General features: G+C 40.9%; 1 long non-coding RNA gene across 7 annotated transcripts in view; it reads right to left on the bottom strand.

Moving 5' to 3' along the window:
- The window catches only part of LOC123282656 (uncharacterized), a 137,511-nt gene that overhangs the window by 34,577 nt on the left and 82,208 nt on the right, over nucleotides 1–20,726 (bottom strand). For 6 of the 7 annotated variants that reach the window (XR_011499712.1, XR_011499708.1, XR_011499710.1 and 3 more), the window contains one exon: nucleotides 6,823–6,932. This is a non-coding gene — a long non-coding RNA (uncharacterized lncRNA). Of the gene's footprint in view, nucleotides 1–6,822; nucleotides 6,933–14,628; nucleotides 14,756–20,726 lie in introns of all 7 variants that reach the window. The other variant, XR_011499709.1, reaches the window with a different exon arrangement.

The raw sequence follows: 20,726 nt of genomic DNA, 5'->3' as shown, positions 1-20,726 counted from the left end.
ACCAGATTCAATTTTTTAAGCAAGATTTTACTATGGTTTATCCCAATATTTTTTAGAAACTAGATTTGACTTGATTAGGAACTAGACATCTGGGGCAGAAAGCTAGCTATTTTACGAAAGAGATTGTATCTCATTCTTCTTTATGCCCCTGGGCTGAAAGCATGGTGCCTGTGACATCACAAGCACTCCTAAACTGTTGGTCAAATTAAATTGGAAAACTAATATTTTCTCTAAAATGTAATTTATCCAAAGAAGGGCATGCTTTTCTACTCTCATCATTAGCTCTTATAAAGTCAAGGATTTCACCACTACCCCAACATCTAGGCTGCCTATTCTTTTTAATTTAGTCATCAAATTCTCCTCACATTCATAAAAGAAGAAATTACTATTCCTGGAATTGAGTGGCTGCAAAGGCTAACATTAGTTCTAATTCTTCCATCACATCTGCTTAAATTTCCTCATTAAGACTTCGGATACAATTTTCCCAATAGCATTACCTGGGCTATGTATGCAAATTATATCCCTGCTTACACAATTGAGCGTTTAGGGCTTACACAATTGAGTGTTTTCTTCCCCTCTGTGATGAGGAACAAAAGGAAATTTGGTTCACATAATGTAGGAGACACCTTTGGATTCTCTTGTTCTACTTTTTAAGCAATTCATTGTAACAGTACCTGGCAGGACTCATTGCCCTGAGGGTTCTTGATCCTGCTTTGCTACGCTCCACCCTGCCTCTGGATCTTGACAGATTTAGACAATGGGGCCAAATCAGCATTTAGCAGAGGTCAACTTAGGAGCTGGTTCTACACATAGAAACGATCCTGGTTCATCATCTCCAGCTTTGGTTCAGCTGTGACCCTTCACTGTCAAAGTCCTCTGAGAAGTTGTTTAGCTCCACTCTCTCCCCTTCTCCCATCTCATACCCTCTTCAGTGTCCTGCAATCTGATTTCTACACCTACCTTACCTAGCAACTTTTGCTGGTCACCAACATGTCAAATCAAATAGCCTTTCCTTGGTTCTTATCTCATGCAATGGTTTAGCAGTTTTCACGCTGTTCAGCAGCCCCTTCCTTTTGAAACCATCTGAGGCTACACACTCTGATTCTCCTTCTACCTCTCAGACTGTTTCTCATTCTCATTTGCTGTCTTCTCTTCCCTCATCGGCCTTTTAAACATTTGATTTTCCTATTGCTTTTGCCAAAGACTTCTTCTTTTCTTACTCACTCTCTTTCCCAATAATTTCATTACCAAATTTTGGGAGAAGACTATGAAATCTACATTACTGCCACTATCCTTGTCTGAGAGTCCATGCCCACATCTCTGGTGGTACACTGGAATAGCTGCAAATGAATGGCTAAGCAGCACACACCCAAATAAAATTCTTACCTTTTCTACCCGTATTCCTTGCCCTCTATCACTGCCCTCCACAAATCTATGGAAACTTCAAGTCTCCCATAGTGACTCCTACCCTCTCTTCTTACCCTTCCCCACATCCAATTGGTCAGTAGGTTCTTTCAAATAAGTATTTGAGAGGTCTCTCGAAGTCATCTCTTCTCTATCTACTCTTTGCCAGTTTATGTCCTGACCTCCTTGCACCTAGGCCATCACAGTAGCCTTCTCATCTTGTGCCAGTCTCTCCCTCTCTGAAGCTGTCAATCACACTGCTGCCACAGTTATTATTATCTTCCTAGGACACACAGTGAGTAATGTGACTATCCTCCTGAAAGACTTCTAGCGGCTTCAATTTCTGTAGGCTGAAGACAACAGCATCCAAAGCCCTTCATGACCTGGACCCAATTTCTCTTTCTAGCCCCATAATTCAAAGTAAATAGTCTCTGGGGTTTCAGGTAGGAGAAGAAATTTGAAGAAAAATAGAACTTCTGTGGAAGAAAAGTAAGCAGAAAGGCATGCTTGAGGATGGAAGCAACAATGAGCAAAAGCACTAAAGTTGAAAATACTATTTTATTAAAGGGAAGACAAAGAAGAGATAAGCTAATGGGTAAGGAAGGCTGGTGTTGTCATGTAGGGAGAAATATGGTTCAATCAGGATGGAGAAAAATCATTAGTAAGAGTCTCAAAATCAAACATGAATTTAATAAGAATGCTATGTTAATTTCCATGTATATTACCTATCCCTGCATACAAGTTCTCCAAACCTAATATTCTACAGCAGTCCCAACAAAATACTCCCAAGTTGGCTAACTGTTCTCACTTCTATTTTAGGCTTTCAATCCCAATTGTTAACAACTCCATTAAATATAAAACTTCCTTTCAGAGCGACTTGGAAATGTGTTACATAAATGCTGCATATTTCCCCTCTTACTTCTTCCCCAGCATTTCTCCAGCTTCTAAAAATAACACTTCATATGCTGGCTTTGTTCACTGTTCCAGCTCCCACTTGAACACCTATCATGTTCAGAGCTCAACTGGGACAGATCACTTTCAGTGCCATTTCTTTTTTGTGTCTTCATTTCTTCCTGCTCATATAGCATTTTTTTAAAGAGAAGCTTAATGCTCCTGAGGAAATTATGTTCTGCCACAGGAATAAAAAGGCTACAAACCACCATTTTTCTCCTCTGATTTCCATAGTGGCCCCAAAAGACATCTTTGGCAGCCAATATAAGACCTCTCTTATGTACATTAGGAGGGGAAATAAGTACAATAATAGTCAGTGATTACCAATATTCATTTGAAAGCTAAGACTTACTATGAGTCAGACACTGTGCCAGGCACTTCACATTCAGAATCAGTCAATCGTCACATCAACTTGATGACTAGATATTATTACGCTCTTCATTTTTCAGACAAGCAAATCAAAACCTGGAGGGGTTAAAGTTGACCCAAGGGGGCAAAGCTGATAAGTGGCAGTACCCACTTTCAGACCTAGATCTTCATGGCACTATAACTCAAGTTCTGTATGCAGAAAATCACATAAAATTTTGAAATAGAAGCCTATACCTGGTATCTTAGGTCAGGTTCTCCCAGAAGCAGACCCAGAAACAAGGATTAGAGTGCTGGTGCTCTATATACACCACGAGGGGAGGGAAGAAGTGGTCCAGGGAAGGGAAGGAAGCAGATAAAGGGTGTGCATCCTCTGAGGAACTCTGGGAGAGGGCCTAGAGCATGCCTCAGAGTTAATCCAACCAGTAGGCAAGGAAACCGAGATATTTCTCTACCAACTCCCATGTCCATCGTTGATTGGCAGTTGCTGTTGGGGGTACTTGTGGGTTCCTCTGAGTGTGCTCCCTGGTCAGAAAGACCTCAGAGAGTTGTTCAACAGAAAGCAGCCTGCAGCAAGGGATGTGGCAGGCCACCAAGAGAGTCTGCTACACATGCATATGGTCCCAGGAACTGAAAAAGGAAAGAGAGAAATCCCCATCCCTTGGGCACACACATTCAATTACACTGCTTCACATACCATCATCTGGACTCAGCTTAATCAACAGATTTCTTAGCACTGGCTTTCCCCATTTTTTCAGTAATTCTTTCTTTTCTGTCTCTAGCTGGGCAACACAAGCTTTCAAGGAGACACAGGAAGGACTGTGGGGCTGCTACCACCAGAAATGGTGGGACTCCCACCCACCCTCCCTCCACTGCATACCAGCACTTTCTAGTGGCCAGCACCACCTTACACTGTGGAAATCTCTACCCTCCCCACAATAAAAGATTTTTCACATTGTCTTCTTAGGCTGCAAAAATTAGATAGTCTAACAGTCCCCAAATTCCAACTTTTGGAGACCAAGATGAGGCTATTTTCCAAGACAGGATCCTACCTCTGAAAAACCTTCCTTAAATTTCTTCATTCAAGATTTTGCAATTCTGAAGTTCCTAAGTTAGTAAACATAACCAAGAGAGCTAAATATTGCATAGTTCTTTGAAGTTAAATAACTCTCCAAACAATTTTATAGGTTGGACATTTTAGTAGTAATGATAAGCATGAATAATACTAAAGAGTTCCCATAGTCTGATGTCTCAGTATGTGGCTGGCTTTCTGGTTGGCTCATTACTTCTTACTAGAACACTAATAGATTCTTGCAGTTTAAAAATCAAAAGCCCATGGGCATGTCCGTTGGTCCTTCTACAGCACCCATTCCTATCTGCCCCAAGTTTTATAGGCTTTAGACACTAGTCACACAAATGGAAGGGAAAGTGGCTCAGAGTTAGACTGATAATAGCCAGGTCTGGGAGAGAGGGCTCTAGACTGGCCAGGACAGGTCGGGGAGATTAAAATTAGTCTTAGTCTCTTTCCTGTGATTCCCAAGTTTTTGCCACGTCTCCTTTCACCATTTTCCTCAAGCTCTCCTTCCATCATGTTTCCTCCTTCCATCACTTTGCCCAAAAAACAAAAATCAAATCAAAAGCCCAGATGGTTAAGTTACTCGTCCAAAGTCACATGGCAAACAAGAAGCAGATATCCAGGCTCCACACAGAAGCCGGGTGTTTTTCCCACCACAGCACGTGCCTTTCTAGTCTTACCTGGCATGAAATGCCCCAGGGCCCACTGCCATAAAAAAAACTAGAGAAATTATTGCTAAACAATGGGCTATTTTCACAAATATTAACTATAGAGTACTTCAGAAAGTTTGAAATATTATAGTATCCTGCAAAACGGTTGATCTATCAAGGGGTACTGCTGTATCCTCCATGGGAAGTCAAATTAATAATGTCATCTACATTTGTTCTTAGGAAAAGGATAACCTGTTAGAAGGGAAGAAATTCTGAGATCATCTAATCCCAAGCTTGCAGAACTAAGGCCAGAAAGGTTAAGTAACTAACTTAAGGACACTCAGGTTAGCAGTCAGCTAGGGTTAGATCCTGGCTTTCCCCAACTTCAGGTCTGCAGCTCTTCCATTCACCCCACCAGATCGTGTCTTTTCATTCAAACTGCCCCCTTGGGCAATTGCAGATGGTCACAATTTTTAGCACTGATGCAAATTTTGATCAGTTCCACTGCCCCGCGTTTCTAACAATTCTCAGAAATGTTTTCTCACAGGCATTTAGCATAGTGCTATAATAACAGTTTTTTAATGTCTTTTCTCTGAAAGAAATAACAAGCCAAAGCTCCAGGCCCTGCTTCATCATTACATAATACTTGTCTGGGATTGCAAATCACTTGCAAAAGGACAAGCCCTGGGGGAGGCGAGGGTGGGTGTGAATCTTTTCTGGTTTTTTCGGTAACGTGAAGCGACTTGTCATTTTAGGGAGGCCGGAGACTATGCTCTCAGATCTATACGCGATCAGGCTCATTTTGACTATCTTTGAAAACTTAGTTTCTGAGGCCATCCCTGAATTGGGGTGGAGCACAATGGTTGCAGACAGACCTGTTTTTCTCTCTTCCCTTCCACCCAAGTAAGAGAACAGGCTAATAATAACCAAAGTTTTAGAACTTGAATTTGAACTGAAAATACCTCCGAATAAAACCTGTTTCTTCCATCGTGCAAACGGGCGAGGAAGCGATCAGCCGGAGGAACCTGGTGTATTTTCTGTGAAAGTGCGCCCTCTGATGATGAATGTCGGTAAGGATCGGCTCTCGGGAGAAGTCAACAAAATTACCATACCAAAAAGAATTTTTTATGGGGGAGGGCTTTGGGGGGAGAAGATCTACAGAGAACTCATTAATGTTCAACTTTATGGTCATAAGTTAGCAGTTATGGAGGACCCACTGAGATTTAGTTCCCACGGAGATCTGCACAAGAGAAATTCAAAACACTTCTGGTCCTTGGGGAGCTCTCCAAATACCTTGTTGCTGGGCATAGTTATAGCGAAGTGAAAATGAAGCAACTCTGAAGGGGTGGCGGTGTAAAGATCTGGGCTATTTATGTTAAATTCTTACCAAAATCGTCAAAAGCAGTGTGAGGTCACTTCAATTTGGCAAGATGGACGAAAAAAATTCCAGTGCAAATAGAGATACTTTTTTAAAGTGTTTTGACTAAAAACAAATGAGATTTTTAAAAATACAATACAATAAGCTCTGCCTTCAGGGGCAAATGCTGCATTGATGAGTCTTGTCTCTCTACTTTTTGCCTCCTTGTAGCCTGCAATCTGCCGCACATCTTTACTTCAGTATTTGGATGGAAAGGGCAGTGAGAGAAAGCCAACTCCTTTATTAGGCATTCCACTCAGCAATATTCCATTCCCCGGTTCCTGCTTACATTTGATAAAGGAAGGAATTCCAATGATCTATGGTTAGCTGCTAGTAGTGAAAGAATTTTCCCTCACGATTCCCCTCCCTGCTTCTCCTTTCTCACTCTCTCCACCCACCCACTCCTAATTCAGACCACCTAAACTGCCTCCATTATTCATCCAAATCATTCCTCACCACGCCATGCACAAGCACCCACGTTGATTTCCTTAGCGATGCTCAGTTTAACCTCTTGGTGCAGGAGAAATACCAAATCGAATCAGCTGCCTGAGTCTAGCCCTCACGGGGACTGCGCACAGGTTTGGCAGTTCCCACTCTTGAGCCAATCAAGCAGAAGCCCATCAGCGAACAGACCACATTACATAAGGCAGCAGCGAGGCCAGTAATGAGAACGGAAAGGAAGATCACACTGCCACAGCTTCACCCACGTGCGTGGAGAATCTCCACTAGCCCCTCGTGAGAAGCAAAACCAGACATCTATATGTGCATACATTTTGTGCCAGGCAGCGAGCACACGGGCATAGAATAGAATCACTCTCTAGATTTTGTTTATTCTAACATCGAAATACTTAGCAGAATTCATGTTGCCCCAGGGGAATACAGAAACATGTTTCCTTCTTTGAAATTCCTTCAACTCTTTATTAGGGATAATGGTGTACTTTAGCTCATTGTTTCATTACCTGGTCAGCACGTGTTTAGTGACTGGAGCAAACAGAGCAGCTGTGATTACAGGAGGGTAACCCAAATCCGTCCTTCCTGCTCCTTGCCTGAGCTTTCTCAGTTGGCTGCTCTGTGGGAAGAAAAGAGGGCATCGCGAGAAATTGAATTCTGCTGAGATAACCAGAATCATAGCTGCTAAGGTTCCGGGCTACATTTAAAGTCTAAATCATAGATGGAGATTTGATTTGAGAAATGAGCAGGAAAGGAAAACCTCTCTCCGCTTGGAAAGAGATTGTGATAAAGAAAAAAAAGAGACTGGAATGAAGTCATTTTTCCTCCACGTGATTTGAGTTGATCCTAAGTAGGTCGTTCTACTTTGTCTCTGCTATGCATTCAGTGGATGCTCATTCAATTTGGGGCAGATGACAGCAATGATTGAGCATTGCTTTTAAGTGGAAATATTTTTCTACCAAGATATCACGCACATATTTAGTATGCATAAAATCCCTCTCGCTTTTGAGATCAAATTTATGTTATATGGATGTGCTCTTGTTGTTATACGTTAAGATAGCATTGTATTGTAGAAAGGAGATAATTAGAATTTTAAGAGGGAGAGGAAAGAGGGAGGAGAGAATGGGAGATGGGGAAGGGGAAAAAAGAAAAGAGGGAAAAAGAAAAATAGAAAAGTGAAAGAGTCTAGGAATATGTAAGGACATGAGAGAGAGCAAGTCCCACTCTAAGAGAGAGTATCAATTCATTGCTGCTAATCGTCCGTAAGAGAGTAGAGAGGGCTCATTTAGAGAATGTTAGCGGCTCCTGGGAGCATGTCAGAATCTGAGGTTAGGGGTATTCCAACTATGCACAGTCCCCGCCTCACTGAGCGTCTTTGCTGACAATAATGTAATAATAACAATGACAATGATGTAATGGGAGGTGTCACTGATGTGAGCACATCATGCATGAGAATCATGTGGAGAAAGAAAAGGCTGAGGACCCCTGGAAATAAGCAAGGGAGAAAGAAATGAATCCCTTCACTGCAAATGAAAGACAACAAATACACATTTGAAGATGAGACATGGAAAGTCTCAAAGAGGAAAGCAAACCCAGTAATTAAGTTATTGAACACGTGTAATACCCCCTACCCCAAACAATATAGGAACACGACAATTCTTTGTTAATAACAAAGGGAGGTGCAGCATTCACAGGGACAATTGGTAATTACGTGGCAGTCAGCACAGAGCTGGGGCGCTGTATCTTTCCCGTGACCAGCCTTCAGAGATTCTCGTTAGGTAAATGTGAGTGAGTGGCAGCTGGCTTTTGGTTCAATGACGATATTTTCAGCATTTTTTGACTAATAATTTCTGAATTCTGCAGCAAAGACTTTCCAAAACCTCAATTCTGACTAGTGTTCAATAGGCAAAGTTCTGGAGCTCTGCATGAGCCACGTCTGTTGCAGCTGTCGTTATTGATGATGGTGATGATGTTATTTTGTTGTTGACGACGGCGAGGTTGTACAAATAAAGGAGACAAAAGGGGTAGATCTTTGTACACTGCAGCAGCTTCTGGTAAGAACTGATTTTATAAACGGTTTTGCTTCCATCTAGTGGTTATTGTATAGAACTGTTTTATTCTGACAAGTGAAATTCATTGAATTAGATATTTAACTGCCCCTACCCTGTACAGAGATCTAGTGATTAAAATACTAATGCTACTGTTTTTAAAATGCTGCTAATAATGATATGACCCTGCCTTTAGTAAGTTCCCAGTATCCCAGAATAATGGAGGAGTCAGCCACTTACATTGCTGTAAGCAAAACCAACAATAATAGTTAATATTTATGTAATGCCCACAACGTGCCAGACATCAGTCCAAGTGCTTTACATGTTTGAACTCACCTAATGTTCTCAATAACCCTATGAGGTACTATTTTTAGCCTCACTTTCCGGAAAAGAGAGCTGAGATTCAGAGAAGTTACATAACTCCCCCAGAGTCACACAGTGTTAAGTGCGGGAGCCAGGCTTTGAACCAGGCTGACTGGCTCAAGCCTGTTCTCTTACCACTGCATATTCATATAAGTACAATAGAAGGACTATATAGTAAGTAACTATAGGAATTAAGCTGTGGCAGCGAGGACGGGAGCAAGCATTTAGAGTAGGGGAGAGACCTAAAATATATTTAGGGAGTAGAATTAATAGGACTTGGTGGACAATTGGATGGAGAGGAGCCGAGGAGGGAAGGTGGTAGAGTTTCTGGCTAAGCAAAATGGGAGATGGTAAGTAATCAAGACAGTGAATTTTGAAGTAGGCATAAGTGGGAGGAGACTAGATGAAGAAAAGACTCTCATTTCTTCTTTAGAGGCTTAGAAGTGATGAGAAGTAAACATATTTCAAAAAGCTGTGAATGTTAGAAAAAGCTCTATGCATGATTCGGAAAACTATTCCGTCATATTGTGAATCATTGACTTGAAGACGACATAGGAGAATACACTCATCTAATGACTGAAAAACTTGACATTTCTGAAATTGAAAACGTCTATCATGCGCTATACCTACAAATAAATGTTCAAAGGTTTTACCATGGAATATACAAAGAGTGCTTAATGTGGGACCCCATAGAATATGGTCTCATGGAATTTTTCATAGAACTTTACTAAAGCTGTAAGAACCTTGGAGTTCAAGTATTCCAACCTCCTCATTTCACAAATAAAGTTATGCCAAGGGAAATTAATAAACATTTTGAGCACCTACAGTATAATAAGGAACAGAGATGGTCATTGTGTGAGATAAAAAGAAGTGTAATACAGAGCTCTTGTTCTCAAGAAGTTTATACTTTAGTTGGGGAGATAACAGTATAGTGTACAAAATAATTGCTCTTCTGGTCTGCTCAGAATCCATCCCCCTTCTTTTAGTCACAGCCCCCTAAATTTCTTTGGGGGAACCATTCCTCCTCCACTCTCAGTGATTTATATGAGGCTGACCCCACCCCTGGCTCCAGGTGATACAACCTGGCCAATAAGAGGAGCAGCCTATTTCCATGGTGATGATAATTGATCCAGGAATGGGCTCATTGCATAGCCCAGACAGTAAAAGCAAATGAGAATCAGGCCAGAAATTTTTCTGAAATGCTTTTAAGAAAAAGTACCCTCTTTCCACAGAGGTTGCCAGGCTGGTAGAATGTCAGTCTAGAGCTGCTGGAAGCCACTATGTGAAAAGAGTGTGCTGAGAATGATGTGGAAGGTCGACCAAGAGAAGAAGAGACTTTGAAAGCTGATGGTAATGTGTGAGCTTCTAAATCAAATTGCCCTAGAACTTTCCAGATTCAGCATCCTTTTTACTATGGCTTCTCCATTCCTGAGCTCTTTATTTTAACCATCCACATGGTTAACAGGATTTCCTCATTGAGAGATTATATTCCTTGATTCTCTCATGTCTGCCCGTTGCCTTTTTAATTGAGTATCAGTTAGCTAGATATAACAGTAGGGTCCCATTTTCCTTCCCACAGAACTTTGCAGACGTTGTTCCATTGCTTTCTGACATTAAATGTAGCTTAGGACTGCCAGATAAAATACAGGATGCCCAGTTAAATTTGAATTTCAGATGAACAATATTTTTTTAGTATAAATCTGTTCTAAATGTTGCATCTAAGTTTTAAAATTTAACTGGGCAGCCTGTATTTTTATTTGCTGCCTTGGGCAACCCTAATGAAGCTCTAGAAAAGTTGAAGGAAATTCTGATTACTCTCCCGTCTCCCCACCTCGTAGATGGCTTGCTTTTTTTAAATTTTTAATTACCTGCATACCTGAAATCTTTTCTTTAAACTTGGAGTTCAATATTAGATGTCAGTTATTCTGTATCTTTTCTTTCCCTGATAGAAAGCATATTCTTTTGATCTTAATACTTCCTTTTGCCTTCATTTCAAGGAAATTTTCCTGTGTTCTAACTCAGTCTTTCTGCATTTCAAGAACACAATTATCTAGTATGTTGGATTACCTTGTCTGTCTTCCATATCTATTATCTTCTCTCCTATTCATCTTTTCGCCTCTGCATATATTGAGACTATCTCAAATATTTTTCCGGGCCTATTTTCAATCCTAAATATTCTTCTCCTTGCTGTCCTGAATGAATTTTTTACAAGGGTAATGGTAAGCAAATTTCTTAACCTCTGCAATCTCCCTTTCCTTTGCACTCTGTGGTTTTATCATCTTGTCTACTACTTGTTTTATTGAATTTATATTCTTACAAAGTCTTTTATAACTTACAGTACACATAAGGAATACCCTTCTTATTCTTTCAGATTTAAGGAGTCTTCTACCTTTTATTCATCCGTTCATTCATTTATTACTGTGTTCCTTTGTTTCTAACTACCTTCCTTCTATTATTGATTTATCTATCTATCTACCCATTTATTTAGCTGTAATATAGCTGCATGGTTCCCCTGCCATTTTATTTCATCTTGCTAATGCTGAACGTCAGTAGCTTTGTGCATATCTGTCTGCTCGGAAATTCTGTGGGTAAATTTTATTTTGGGGGTTTTGTTTTGTTTTTCTTTTTGTTTTTGAGGAAGATTAGCTCTGAGCTAACTACTGCCAATCCTCCTCTTTTTCCTGAGGAAGACTGGCCCTGAGCTAACATCCATGCCCATCTTCCTCTACTTTATACATGGGACGCCTACCACAGCATGGCTTTTGCCAAACAGTGCCATGTCCGCACCCGGGATCCGAACCCATGATCCGCTGGCCGCTGGGAAGCAAAACGTGCGCACTTAACCGCTGCGCCACCTGGCGGGCCCATCTGTGGGTAAATTTTAATTGACACCTTTCCCACTTTATCTGGGGTGAGTCTGTCCCTTTCCCTGATGGAGGGCTACATGTTGCGTTCTTTTGTCTGGGTGGACGCCATGCAAAGAAGGCAAGGGAGGTAATTCACCTGGAACTGAGTTTACCCCTTGCTAGGGAATTTGAAATCTGCTTTTTCCTCTGAGGCCTTATTAAATTTTCAGTGCTGGGATCCATTTTACCATCACATTTGAAAGGAATTTAGAGATAACTAAGCCTTGTTTACCTTGGGGAATTAATTTAAGGAGATAACATAAAGCCTTTTTTTTTTTTTTTTACAGAAAGTGTTATAAACTGCTTAGCCTCATTCTCAGCCTGGCACAACTACAAGTTCCATGGACTTTGTTTCTCTTTTCATTCATATTTTAACCTGAATCTGTTCAAATGTTGATAATTTGGTAGGCCATTAATACTTAAATATTTATAGAATAGAGATACAGTGTTGAACAAGACAGATACAGTGTCTTCTCTTACAGCAATTACAGTGTGGGGTGGGCTTATGGTCCTTTAAGTGTTTTAAAGCATATTTGTCCATTTCCTCTGGAGAAATTTGTCTTCACACACACACTACTTTTTTCGTTTTTTATTTATAATTCATTCTCATCCACTTATTCCAACTATGCTGGTTTGCAAATGCTTTAATGAATTGTTACATTTGCCTCTAGCTCTAAATGAATTGTCTAAAAGCAAATTAGTGTAAGAATTAATATTTACAATACCCAGTTCATGTTTTTATAATTTCTGTGCAACCTAGGATAATTGCACAAATTTTAAACACACCTCTAAAAGTAATTTTGTCTACCTTTTCATTTGCCTTTTCATCTTTTTAATTTTCAATTATCCCTTTTCACATAATTTACTTAACATGATTTACTGTCTTTGCATAGACATTTATTTTATATGTAAAGCTTTCTTGGCCGTATTTGACATTCTGTGGCCAGCGTTCATACAGTGTTTGCTGTCAGGATTGAAGCTCTAATACAAAGCATGTGCAACCACAATGTGAATGCAAGGACAAGCTTAGGGTTTCTTGCACTGCTGGCCTGAAGGCAGATCGATCTGATGTTTGCCTTGCAGCTGGACAGGAGACAGAAATCTCTTCCTGGATTTTAAGAAAGATAGAAAAACTGTATCTATAACATTGATCCTCATAGGATTTTCATGGGCTTTTGCCATCAGTATTCAATGTAGCTAGTTGTTGTTTGAGTTCAATGAAAAATAAACCTCAATTTTCTTTGGTGGAAGGCAACTTTTTGAGCTGACAGCTGATACCTCTACACACAGCCCTCAAAGAATTAGAAATTTCAAAAATAAATAGAGTAGAAATCACTCTCATTCTGAAGAATGAACAAAAAATGCTTAAAGGCACATAAAAGTTTGCAAAAATCATCCCATAATGCTTGAAAATGTTCAATAAGTGAAAAATCAATCATTGGGAATAACTATTTCCACAATTTGCATTCAACAAAATGGTCTAGGACTGCATAATAATAACAGCTAGCATTTATGAGCTGCAACAATATTGCCCATCCCACTTACACCTTTTATGATGTGCCTTTGATGCTCCTCCCATTGACAAATGGGAAATCTGTTCCTTTCTCTTGAACATGGGCAGGCTTGTTACTGCAGCCGAAGTGATGCTGTGTGACCTCTGAGGCTAGGTTATAAAAGGTGACTTAGCTACCACCTAGTTCTCTTGAGTTGTTCACACTGTGAGGAAACCCAGACTGGCTTACTCAGAGAGACCACATGGAGAGGCCATGTGGGATGTCCCAACTGATAGCCTGGATGAGGTCCCATCAATAGTCAGCAGTAACCACTAGACACATAAGTGAAGATGCCCTCAAATGATTCCAGACCCCAACAGTGAAGTCAGCCCCATCCTTTGAGTATTCCAGCTGACACCCCAGGCATTATAGTGTCATCTCTGCTGTGCTGCATCTGAATTTCTGACCCAGAGAATCCATAAGCAGAATAAAATAGTTGTTTTACACCACTGTTTGGGGTGGTTTGTTACACATTGGTAGATAACCAGAACATAGCCTCACTCAAGTATGGCCCAAAAGGATGGTGAAGAAGAGAAATCTTCTCAGAATAGAATTTCAAGCAGCATATCTCTCTGTCTACTTTGTCTGGAAAGGATGATGGCCTGAGGTCAGCAACGATACACGAATTCCTTGGCAGTGGCTAAAGATCTGATTAGGTAAACATGACCTAAAGGAAATGAAATCGGAAGATTGGTGACAAAGTTTAGGAAAAGTATATATGGATGAACTTCTCTGTGTGGGCTAAGAGACTGAGAATATTTCTATCCCGTATGAATGCTTATCAGTTGACCCCCATGGCCTTATTATCCATTGTTGTCAGCTAGACTTCATTCTCAGCCCGGAGCTTGCTCAGAGGGCCCATGATGGTCAGGATGGAAACTATGCATAGGGGCGAGAACAAGAGTGATCTCTTCACCAGGGCTAAGTGACCTATTTTCCAGAAATCTTTTTGTTTTGCAACCCACAATGCTTCTTTTTTAAGGAGTTGATTGTTCTCTGAAGGGAGATAGAAACTTTCCTAATTATATTTAAGTTGAACCATATGAAATCGCTATTTTTGTAAGTCAAAATGGTTGAATATTGGCAATTTCATATGCTTCAACCTAATATTTAAGAGATTATTTTTTTGAGGATGGGCAAGTAGAAAATCCAATAAAAGATCAAGGCAATTTATTGATCTCTGTGCAAGAGCTAAATCAGTGGAGAAGTTAGCTTGTGTCATTATTCCATGATGTAATCTTCTTAGTTATATAAAAATGCTGACTGTAATGTCAGTCAAGCAATACCTGGTTAATGCTTAGTAATGTAGGAGGATTGAGAAAAATGAAGAGAGGAGGATAAAGTGACTGGTAGAATTAAAAGGGAATCAACTTGTGCCATCATAAAAGACACACCTTACTGCCTTACTAAATTTGAAGACAATGAACTACAGAAGAAGCACTTACCTGTCTGAGTCATGGGTAAGGTGGAAGACAGTAATTGCAAATACTATTTTTCATTTCTTTCCTGAAATTTGTCTCTGGAGATAATGGCAAGTTTATTAGAAGAAGATAACATTTCATTTCGAGTCATCTGGAAGTAACAAAAGGGAAACGTGAAATGTTTCAAGCACAACGTGCTTTGCTGCATCTTGACCAAGAAAAGCCTTTGGAATGTGCCAAGCAACATCTCACATCAGTATGCCAAGCACCAAGCCAAATGCACTTAAGGAAAACATACTCAGCGGAGAACGCGCTGTCACGCCACATTATCTTAATTTCTCCTTCTCGCTCGCCCACCACATTCAAATTCAAAATTCAAATAGTGTTTGTTGGCAGCTGTTCTAGACTCTTGGAGAACATCAGGGAACACAACCCACAAAGAACTGACTTTGTGGAACTGGGGAGAAGCTAGATAACAAAATAATGAATACAATACATAAATGTATAAAGTATGTTAAAAGGTCATAAGAGCTATGCAAAAACAAAACAAAGAACAGAAGAGCAAGATAAAGGGTTTCAGGAGTGCAGGACCCAGGGTTGGGAGCAGCAGAGGGCATGTTGTGATACTAAATCAGGTGGTCAGAGTGGAACTCACTGAAAAGGTGAGATCTGAGCAAAGATGTGAAGAAAGCAAGAGTTAGCCAAGAGGATATGTGGGGCAAGAACATTCCAGGCAAAAGTAATAGCTATTCCACAGGCCCTAAGGCAAGAGAACATTTCTGTTGTGTTGCTTGAACAGCAGGTCAGCCAGTAGGGCTGGAGTGGAGAAAGCAAGGAGGAGACTAGGACGGAGATCAGGGAGGTAATGGGAAGCCAGGTCAAGGAGAGCCTTACTACTTAGAGAGGGTCCAGGACCAGCAGCATCAGCTTCACCTGCAGGGTGGTTAGAAATGCAGAACCTCAGGCCCCGCCCCGGACCTATTGGGTCGTAGTCTGCACTTTAACAAGATCCTCAGGTAATTCATATGCACATGAAAGTTTGAGAAGCGCGGATGTCTAGCCTTAAAGGCCCTTGTTAGCACCCGGACTTTGTGAGGGAGATGAGAGGCATTGCAGGGTTTTGAGCTGAGGAGTAAGCCTTATGTTTGAAAGGATCACTGTGGCCTGTGTGCTGGGAAGAGTCTGTCGGATAGAAGCAGAGGGCACAGTCGGGAGGTGCTTACTGTGATCTAGGGCTGGGACCAGAGTACAGGAGGCAGAGGTGGCAAGACATTCTGGGAAGAAACAGCAACACATGTGAAGACGCAGATGTGGGGAACCCTAACGACACATTTTGCCTGAACTAAGTAGGGGGTAGGAGCACTGGCAGGAAATGAGGTGCCTCAGGATCTGGTTAGTTCTCTAGTGTCATGAGACTAGAGAACTAACCAGATCCTGAGGTGCCTTGTGCACTGCAGGAAGGAGTTCGAAACATCCAGGAAGCTCTGGAGGCATACTGTCAGATTTCAAGGGAGAAGTAAGATGTACATTTTAGAAAGAGCATTTAGGAAACAATGGGGTGGATAGATGAGCCTAGAAACAGGGAGAATAGTCCCAAATCAATAAAGGATGAGAGTAATTCAGGACCCAAAGCCCAGGATTGGTGGTCAGAAGTGCCTGAGTCCAGATCCAGCTGCCAACTATGAGCTTTATAATCTAGGCAACTTACCAAACTTCTCAAACCTCAGTTTTTCCTTCATGAGATCCGGTATTCTCATTTCCTTAACAATATCTCAGACTAAGGTTGAGAGAATCAAATGAGATGCTGTATATAAAGCACTTGGCATCCAGTGAGTATTCAACAAATTGCCTTATAAAAACATTTCAAGAGATCCTAATTTGAAGCCAAGGTTGCAAACCAGCAATGAAGCCCAACTACTTCATTTCCATATGAAAACACAAAGGCATACAGAAGAGAAATGATTTGTTCAAGGACACACTTCTAGCTAGTAAAATATCAGGACTCAAGTCCAGCACATTTTGACATTAGGGTGTAATGAGGAAGGGCTTGCTCTCTGGAGGTAGATGCTGGTATTGCTATTTATCAGCTGTGATAGTGAACTGGTTTCTTAACATCTCTCTTGGCCATATCTGTAAGATGAGGGTGACGGCAGCATCTAAGTTATAGGTTACGTTATAGGTTAGAAGGACAAAATAGATGAAGGCACACGGAGCACTCAGCACAGTTCCAGGCGCCATCATAAGCATTAATCAAATGCTAGCTATTGTTACTAGCTATGCTCTCAGACCAGCATTCTTTCCATATCTCCACCAGGCTGTAAGACCAGCATTTTTCCCTATCTCTACCAGGTTGTATAAACCTCTCATGAATTTTAATCACTGTTTGCCTCATCCCTCATGGCTACACTCATGGGAATAGATTTTTAGATATTGAACTGAAAAAAAAATTAAAGAGCTAACTAGTTCTAATTCTTCCTGCTAGCTGATGATACCAGGAGGTTTAATCAAATGAACCAAACGTAACTGTGTCCCAAACATCCGTGCTCACGCATAGGCCCTGGCCAGGTGCTGTTTGTGCTGTCACTGGGTTTTTGATGTCACTGTTTCCTGTGTGTAATCGGTAATCGACACCAAAGCTCTGACAAAATGACCATTTTTAGAGTACCATTAGCTGTCTCCCTGGGTTTGGCTGTAATGTAACATAAGTAGGATCTTTAGTACATCAATTTCTTATTGCAGTCGTGTGTATCTTCCTGAAGTAAAGAGCTCTGGGAAGAGCTGAGTGGGTAGGTCTTTTGGCTTGTTTTTCTGTTAAAGGATGACTTTGATGTTCTTTTACTATTACCTGAAATTTCTGTGCTGCTGCAGAAAGCATCCTTCTCAGGGGAAGAACATGGGTACTGCCAGAGCTAAAGTACTCTTTTTGTTATGTGTACAAATGAGGGAAGAGGTTTATAAACTTGCTTCTTACCGAAAAATTGCCCTGGCATTTTGTTTTGTAGTATTTCTAAATATCCTAGCCCCTAATTAATCACTATAGGCCATCTTTTGCTTGTTTCATACAGAGCACAGAGCTTTCAAATTTGAGCACTGGGAGAAATATTTTCCTTTGGTATACATAAAAATTCTAATTGTCACTGGAAGCAAGATAGCCAAAGCCAAAACAAGATGTTTCAGAAGGTGCATTTAATTAGAGTTTGTTTCACATTGCATCTTATCATGAAATTGAAAATACAAACCATGAAAACTCTCTGTGGAGAAGCTTTCTTTGTTTTGTTACATGCTTGAGTAAAGATTCTTGTAGATCAGAATTGTAGATTCAATAGAATTGTAGATTTAAGAAACATAAACTTGTATTGTTAATTTGACCATGAGGGAAATTGACTTAATTAAACAAGATAAAGGTCAATAAAAACATTTCGAAGGTTTTGGTTATCATGGGTCTCTGACTAAACAAATTTTGAAGTCTGTAGGAAAGCCACTATAGTTACTTTACCAGTTGTAACTTGTACAGGGTTTGGGATTTCAATCTAAACCCATCTCTCTGGACAAGTAAACTAATTTCTTCCGCATTACCTAGTGGGTGGGGGTGGGGTGGGAGGGAATGCAATACAAAACCAGGTACCTCATTGCTTTCTTACAAGACACATTTACTTGAACACAGCAAATTTTAGTTTCAACCATTGTGACCCTCCTGGAAGTAGTAAGAACTTAATGAATAAGCATTTAGAGGAAAGGAGTGCTCTGCAATTGGTCATCCAAAACTCATTATTTTAACATCAACAAAGTATTCCTCTATAGTCAAATTTCCCATGTTCTCAGAAATTATAATTGTGATAAAGTGCATTATTATCTCTAATTTTTCACCCCTCCCTGTATCATACTTTTTGTCTTGTTTCCCTAGAGTTCCTTTATAAAGGCAGAGTATATATTGCCACCCCTTGTCTTTGAGCTGTGATATCCTTTGGTCAACGGAACATGGGCAGAAGTGTCGGGTGCTAGGAGAAGCCTCAGCCTTAAGAGGCTTGATTGTTTCTGCTTGCCCTCTCGTGGTTCTGCCATTCCATAAGAAGAACATGCCTGCCTGAGGATGAGAGACACATGGAGCTGAGTCTCCCAAGCAGAGCCCAGCCTAGATCAGCCAACCCCCAGGCAGCTGCAGACTTGTGAGCAATAATAAATAATTGTTGAAACCACCAATGTTTGGGGTGGCTTTCGATTCAGCAGTAGCTGACTGACATAACACCACAAGTTACTGACTTGAGCTTCTCTAGGTTGTATCTGTAAATATGTATACTGTAGAACTGGTCTGGTTTCTCTAATGGGGAAGTTATTATCCAACTATTATCTCAATGATATATTATTTCTCTATGATACATCAAAAACTAATTTACCAACTATCTCTGGTGGGCTCAGTGCTCTGCTGGGTGCTGGTACACAGGCTGGAAAACACAGAAGTAGTCTCGAAAGTTCCAGGCATTGGTATAAGCCCTCAAGGAACTTCAAAACTGGAACCTCAACTGCAAAGGCCATTCAAACTGGAGGCTATAAAACTTTCTCTTTCCAGGGTTCAGTTTCCTATAGCCAGGTATTGTAATATCTTGTCCTCTGTTTGGATACTGAATCCAATGTGGCATGGACTCTCTCTTGCCCGATTTAGTAGAGGTTCAGGAAGTACTTTTTGTCCTGATTTTCTATGGAAGTGGCTGGTTTAACCTAGGTGCGTGACCCACGGAGGAATGGGAAATTCTCATAGGCCACCAGCCTCTAGTTATACAGATGTGAGAGAGAAGTTGGCCTAGTGTGTAGTCAGGTGGTGGGCTGGGACTAGAACTTGGAAGCACTCACCGCTAGAATAAACAGAGAGACATATGATCCCAGAGAACAGGGCCACTGGGTAGAGGGAGGAGAGCTAGATTGTGATAAAAAGGAGATCAAAGGGGAAGAAGAGCAAAGGTGGAATGCCGAGCTGGAATCTGAGACAACAACTGGAATCTTTCTCAGAAGACCTTTATACTAGTTTGCTCATTTGGATGTGTTCTAGCACCAAGAGGGATATATCACTTTGTGGGAACTTTCAGCTACGGTACCTTGGGGGTTCTTTGTTCTGCAGTTCCCTTTTTCTGACATCAAGGACCAGGACCATTTGGGGAGAAGACTGTTCCTCTGGATTGGAAGAGGTATCTTTCTCTGTCCATGAAGCCTCCACGTTTGTCAAAGGACTCATGCATCCTTTGGGCACGTGGAAGCCTCATTCAGGGAACAATTGGAAGTTGAGTTCTTTGAGAACCAGGGACATTGTTTGCCCGGCTCTTCTCCTGGGTCCTGGGACTTAGATCCTGACCCCTGGGCTCTGCCATGTCACACCAAAGGAAGCCCTTGGACTCTCTGCCTCCTCCTCATCAACCCACGCAGGGCATTCTGACCCATCCGAATATCAGGAGAGGATGACTCATCAGTGGGCTGCCTCTGAATCATGGCTTGGTCCTGATGTGGAAAGGCAGAGGGAATGCAGCACTTGAAAATTAATGTGAATTGGGATTCATTTGGGGTTTGTACTTAAATTTTAGTGTAATTTGACTCAATGTTAACCCTCCTTTGAGTTTAATAAAATAATGACAGCAGGACATTCAAAGTCACTCTGACTTCATTCCTGATTCAGAATCAGCCTGAATATCCATCATTTTTTATATTGAACCACAATTTCGAATTAGCTGCTGATCCCAAATAATGACTAACTGAATCGGTGAGATTCCATAATTCTTGATCCCCAAAAAACTTCAAAATCAGTGCTATTGACCATTTTCTTCTGGAGAGAGGAGCAGATCTTCTGATGGGATCAGCCTCTAGAACTGTTGATAGTGTTGACATGTTGCTAGTTCTGATTGATCTCTCTTGTCCTGCTAGTTTGTCAGCTACCTACCTACTCCCCAGCTTGTTCCATAAGTTATTCAAGATGACAAAATAATAGTTTTATCCTGTGAAAAACTAAGTAACCAACTCTTTAAAATAATTTGTTCTACCTCTTTCCTTTCTAGATTATGTCCCTTCATGAGGATCTGAAGTCACATCATCTAAGTTATTTATTTTGTTTAATTTTCCCAACAACCCCTTACAGTCAT

This window comes from Equus asinus, chromosome X (genome assembly GCF_041296235.1).
Source record: "Equus asinus isolate D_3611 breed Donkey chromosome X, EquAss-T2T_v2, whole genome shotgun sequence".
Classification (NCBI taxonomy): domain Eukaryota; kingdom Metazoa; phylum Chordata; class Mammalia; order Perissodactyla; family Equidae; genus Equus; species Equus asinus.
This window is presented reverse-complemented; position numbering and strand designations above follow the sequence as displayed.